Genomic DNA, 6,647 nt, shown 5'->3' with positions numbered 1-6,647 from the left:
ACATGGACCCAAATAGGTATCAGCTCGAAACGGTGTGGTATCTCCTCTGGCTTCCAAGGCTTAAACTCGATAGTGACATTGTGAGACTTGATGAAAACTACAAACCCAGTGACCCTGTGTAGAACTTCCTCACTCAGAAAGGACATGAGGAAAGCGTCCTGGCCATGCGGTATGGCCTCCCACGTCCACTGCAGTTGGTATTGAGCAATCTTAGCAACCTCTGCCTCCACGATACTGGGAGTTATAGAGCCACCAGAAATAGATACCAACGCCGTCAGTGAATCCTGTGGTGCAAGATCCTCCCTGCAGACATTGTCGGGCATGTGAAAAAAGGCCATACTTTCAGTTCCATAACCACACAGCATCGCCACCGGTTTCGGCATCTTGAGAGCGGGGCAGCGCCGCAAAGTCATCGGGTGATTAGTCTTATTGCAAATGAAACAAAACTGTTGCAACAGAGTTTCCATTGATCTCACCACATTTCTATTGACGAGTATCTTCTAGTAAAAAATGATCTCACCACATTTCTATTGATCTCAACTGGTTGCTTGTTTCCTTGCATATCATTTCTCGTCACTCAAGTCGAGACATATGCAAATCACATGTCCTGCTTGTATGCATGGCCTACAGTACAATTTATAAGCCCGTAACATGCATGTGTGTGTCCTAGAAGGTTTTCATTTTATACATGACTAGCAAAAGAGTCTGTGCGTTGCAACAGAGTGACAAAATTCTGTTTCGCCACTTACCACAATTGCTCCGTCTTCTCATTGTCACCAACCAATTCATCCTTCCGCCCTTTTGCAAGTTTTATTATGTACACGACATTCTGGTTTTCATCATCATACTGAGTAAATGCCAGTTAGAAAGGAGAAGTGGAGGTCAAGGCCTACTCTGAGTGCCATCTTAATAACTAGAGCCTCGATCTGTTTTACTTTCCTTGTCAGCAAAATTAATGATATTGATTTGCTTGTATATGGGTTATATAACCAAATGCTCCTCGTGGAGCTAGTGTCCACACACCTTGGTGATAATCATTATAGCTGCAATAGAAGGCTCTGATGTTGCATTAAATACATTTGGATGGGATCATGCACATGGAAAATTTTGGCACCATCGACGGTGAAGGGTAAGAAAGATGTAGGTTACCTAAAAATATATTCAACTTGAAAAATAGTACTTCCTCTATAAAGAAATATAAGAGCGTTTTCAATTCTTTACAAAGGGAGTACATATCAAATACTGCATGGTCCAGTAGAAAGCATCTACCTAGCTTTCGCGGCATCCGTTACTGCAGGTGTTGTTGTAGTTGACAGTCAGTTGGTCAGCAGGCAAAGGCATGTACATCAGCTTGAGCTCTGAGTCGGAGAAGATATGTGGGGAACCGATTCAACAGGGATGACCGTGTCGGCCTCCCAATGAGAGAGTTTCTTCTCCTGTGAGCTCCCACTCGAGGGAAGCGAGGTATGCGGAGTCAGCCTAGTTCCCAACATCTGCGAGCTCCTCAGCTCGTTGTAAACTTGTAGACTGATCAATGCTAAATCACAAGTATGTTTAGAGCGATCAAAAGTTGCGGTAGCAGTACTTCTTGTCTCGGTCTCTCCATGGAGTGCATATACGTATAAATGGTATAATCAATCACAAGATGACCAACTCCCCTATGCTAATATGTGCATACCATGTGATCATTCAGGGTCCTTTATACCATTGATGATTGATTGATGGAAGCAGCGGTTGATGCGATCAATATAGTGGTACTAACGTACCTGACTGGAAACGTGTTGCATGGCGTCTAGATCGATCTATCCGCGCGCGAGGGCTGCCGCTGAAGGCGGCGGCGGCTTTACTAAGGCGAGGCTATTTTTTGAAGAAGCGTGTTGGTTCTTGGTTCTGATACTTTTGTACATGTTTATATCTAGAGTCATATGTCCACGTTCAACAAATTTAGATGGAATATCGGGGGGAGATGAGCTAAAAAAACCGTGCGTATCGTTTGTGCCTGACTCAGACGAATGCGATGTAAAAAATTAGGCCGAAAAGGATTTTTCAGGTATGTATGTATGTATGTATATTTCAAATTTATACACATTTTTCTCAGGATTTTTTCATATATAACATGTTATATTTTGAGTTAGTGTTTGAATATTTTGAAGAGCATTTTAATCTATCTGAAAAAGGAAGATTAAATAGGAAAATGATGTATATATCTAGAGTCATATGTCCACGTTCAACAGATTCAGATGGAATAACGGGGGAGATGAGCGAAAAAACCATGCGTATCGTTTGTGCCTGACTCATACGAATGCGATGTAAAAAATTAGGCCAACTAAAGGATTTTTCAGGTATGCATGTATGTATATTTAAAGTTTATACACATTTTCCCATGATTTTTTCATATATAAAATGTTATATTTTGAGTTGGTATTTGAAAGATAAATATTTTGAAGAGCATTTTAATCTGGCAGAAAAAAGAAAGAAGATTACGCTCCAGCCAATGCACCACCTGAGTACATCCACTGCTTTTGGAACATAGCCCGTAGATAAACCAGAGACAACTGTCGCGACTTTTGAAGAAAAAATTGAATCGTTTTTCCTCACTTATAGGTGGCATTGGTGGGTAATATTTAGCAATTATAAGGACAAATTATGTGACGTACCGCCAGAAACAATGTTGTTTTATTATTATATATAGGGAAAGATTTGTGTGGATGTCACCATATGTCCGAGTGATAGACTTCTAGGTATGTTTTTATCTATAGTTAATTGATTTTCATGCGTAAATCAAACAACTACTTTTTCACTGCATAAGAGGTGTGCTTGCTAACATAAGGTAATGTTAATTTCCCCTGCAAAAAAAGTAATGTTAATTTGTCACATGGAACTAGAATGAAGCAATGAAAACAATATTTATTATTGTACTGTTGATGTCGCTACTGAGGTGATCACCTGAATAGACTTGTACGCGCCACCTATAGTCGGCTGCTAACATACATTCTTTTAATGCATGGCTGCGCCTTGGTACTCCTTCACCAACGCCTGGTGCTGCCATAATACGTACTATGTGTATAAACTTTTAATATACATACGCCTGGTGCCGCCACCCCATGGTGTTGTTTGATTGTTATTTTTTTATATACTAGGGGTAATATGGTCATTTAATAACCTCTAGGGAGGGACTAGGGACTTTTTAGTCCCTGGAAAGAAACAGGGAGGGACTTTTTAGGGACTAGAGACTTTTTAGTTGGGATTAGAAAAAGTCCTAAGACTTATGAACCAAACAGGGCCTTAGAGCATCTCTACTCGGCCCTCACCTGGCCCTTCAGGGCGCCCTTTTTAGCGCCGGCTGCGAAAAATCGGTCCAGTCGCGCTCCCAAGTCCTTATTTATCGCCGGTTTGGGCCGAAATAACAGTCGGCGAACCCGAACCGAACACAGCCCCCGGGAGGCGCTGTCTGAAGCGAAAAGGCGCGTGGGCCCGCTCTGTCGGTGACAGACAGGCCTATTCCCGTCGTTTTCCCTCTTTTTCCTCCATTTCCTCATTGCTTCCCCCCTTCTGCCCTGCCGCTCCTGCCATTCACCTCCCACTCCACGCCATCCGGCCGCCATGCCGTCGAAGAAGTATTTTGTCCCCTCGCCCTGCTGCCACTGCCGATTCTACCCAGCCGAAGCAGAGAAAGCCGAAGGCGCCAATGGAAAGACCGCGGGCGTGTCCAACGCCGAGTGGAGGGCGGAGGTTCAGCGCCGGGAGGCTGTCACCACCGACCGACGGAACAGGCTCATCGCCAAGAAGGCCCGGGATGCGGCAACGGCGACGACAATGGCGGTGGAGCAGGCAGAGGCGTCTTACGCGGGGATGATGAATCCGCCCGGCCACTGCCCGCAAGCTACGTGGGGGAGCCAACAGAGCGTCGCATCGCCGGCCAACTTCTCACCGCCGCCGCCGCCCTGGGGGTATGCACCCTCGCCTGGCTACTCTGATGGAGATGCGCATGGTGGTTTCAACCCCAATATCACCTTCCCGCATGGCGCGCCGCCGCGTGCCTCCCCCTCTGGCCTGAACCCCGACCAGCGCACTCCCTCCCCCGCGTTCGCCGGCCTCCACACCCAGTACAGCTACTCGCCGCTGACGTACTCAACCTCGCCGACGCCACCTCTGGGTCGGGATGCCCTACCCTTCGCACATGCCTCGGCGCCACAATTCAGCAACCCCGACATGACCGACGCCGACATGGACGAGATCATCACAAGCGGCTCGGTCGTCGCCGCCTCCTACCCCGGGTTCCATGCGCAAGAGAAACAATGGACACCGCCGTCGACATGGACGACGATCTTGATGACGCCGAGGAGGAGGAGGAGGAGATGGAGCTGGCGCCGGCGAGGAAAGGGAGAAAGAAGAAGCGGGCGGCTAGTGCCAGGCTGGGCGAGCCGCGCGTCCAGTGGACGTCCAAGGAAGATGAGTGCCTCGTCGAAGCATGGAAGACCGTCAGCATCGACCCGATCACTGGCTCAAATCAGAACGCCGACATGTACTAGAGACGCATCAAGACGATGTTCAATGAGCGCAAGCTGGTCGACCCCTACTTCGCCACCATCCACATGGAGTGCGGTGACAAGGCCATGTCGAACCATTGGGCGATCATCCAGGTGGCTTGCAACAAATGGCATGGGATCATTGAGGAGATCGCGGCTCGCCCGGAAAGCGGCGCGAACGTCGAGGGTCGGGTATGTCCAGCCGTCGGCCCACTTCTTTCGTCATGTATGTCGCCAACACTTGTTCTTTGGCTGCGCAGATGGTTTGGATGTTCAACATGTATCGCCAGGACAACAGCGACTAAGAGTTCAAATTCCTTCACGTGTTCTCCTGGATCGAGTCGTGTGAGAAGCGGAGGGAGGTCCGGCTCACCCTCACCAAGGCCAAGGAGACGTACAAGCCGGACGCCCCCGCCCCAGGGGCGGCAGACAAGTGCCCTAATGGCAACAAAAGAGCCAAGACGGCGAGGAATGCGACACCCGCTGTCGAACGGCTGCAATCATTGATTGAGCAGTGCATCGCCGACGCCAAGAACAGCGCCTCAAAGAGGGAGGAGAAATCTGACGCGTGGTGGTCGGCGTTGATGACGAAGCAGGACGTGAAGCTCGACCTTCTCAGGACCAACGTCGTCGCGAAGAAGAGGAACACCGACCTGGCGTTCTTGATGGCGGCGGACATGTCGACGATGGACGAGCAGGTCAAGGCGTGGTACCTGGCAGAGCGCGGCCTCATCTTGAACCAGATGCCCGGGCCAGCGCCGACCACCGCTCCAACGCCCACGCCTAGCCCGAGCGATGAAGCGGTGACGCCGACCACCAGCCCGAGCACAGAAGCCACGCCGACGTCGAGCACGCCTACCTCCACGCCGACCCCGACCAGTCCCAAGCCAGAGGAGCCCATCATTTGATGCGCTCCGTGCCTATGCTTCCTTCCTTTTGATCGTCGAACTTTCGGGCATGTTTGATCGTCGAACTTTCGGGCATGTTTGATCGCCGAACTGTGGCATGATGATTGCCGACTTGTGGCATGGTGCTCGCCGAACTTGTAGCTTTTTTTGGCAACAAGAAAGACAAGTTAGATTTTTTTGGGGGGAATCTGGGGCCGAAACCTGAGGGCACGGCTGGGAACTCGATCGTCCCCGGGGCGAAAAAACCACCAGCTTTTTCAAACATGTTCGAAATTTCAGAAAGCACCCCCACCAGCTTTCAGAAAATTATTAGGCACCCCGACCCTCTGAACCTGACGTGGCCTCACGTGGCGGACGGCGGCGGCCCGCCGGACCGGACTTGGGGCCGGGCGGCGGCGCGTGGCGTTTTCGCCATGGAACGAACGCACAAAGAAAAAAGAGGAAAGGAGCGCCGAATCTCGGGCAAGGATAAAGATGGACGGCGCGGCGGTGAGGGCCCACCACTGTGGTCGAAAAAAGCAGAGCAGTCACCTCCGCTCCGTCCCCATCTCCAGCCATCGACCCCCCGCCGGCCGCCTCCCACCCCCCGACGCCGAGGAGCTCCGGCCCCCGTTCTCCCCCTCCGAGCGGCAGTGATGCCGGGAGTTCGTGGCCCGGCCGCCGGCCCACGCGCGACGGCGGCCCAGAGCACGGCCCCGCCGTCGACCCTGGGGGCGGCGCCCCCTGCCCCCGCCTCTCCGCCGCAGCTGATCTCCGGCGGCGGCGGCCCGGCTCCCCACCGGCCACACCCAAGGTATCAACCCATCCCCGCACGCAGCATAACCATAGCTCATGTCATGTGTTCCTCGTTCCGTCCCGTCTCGTCCCGCCCGCCGAACATAAACAACTGGGAAGCAACACGAGGGATTACCCTTTCCTACGCTGCATGCTTACTCGCGCAGATCGTCGACGCGCGTTCCATTTTTCTATTCCGCTCCGGAACAAGACGAGGAATCTACCGGAACCGGAGCAGATGAGTAGATCATACCGACCGCCTGAAGAAAAAGGATCTGGCGTCCTCCCCGGACTGGACTGGTTGCGGGGCGGCATCTTGGCGTGATGGGGCGGAGCATCTCACCGTCACACTCACCCACACGCACCACCCGTTCACAAAGCGGAACGCTTCAAAGCCTTTTGTCCACTACCAGAGGCCTTTGCCGCGCAGGAATCA

Source organism: Triticum urartu, chromosome 7A, assembly GCF_056163025.1.
Source record: "Triticum urartu cultivar PI428250 chromosome 7A, HENAU_Tu73, whole genome shotgun sequence".
Classification (NCBI taxonomy): Eukaryota; Viridiplantae; Streptophyta; class Magnoliopsida; order Poales; family Poaceae; genus Triticum; species Triticum urartu.
Note: the sequence above shows the minus strand (reverse complement) of the source record.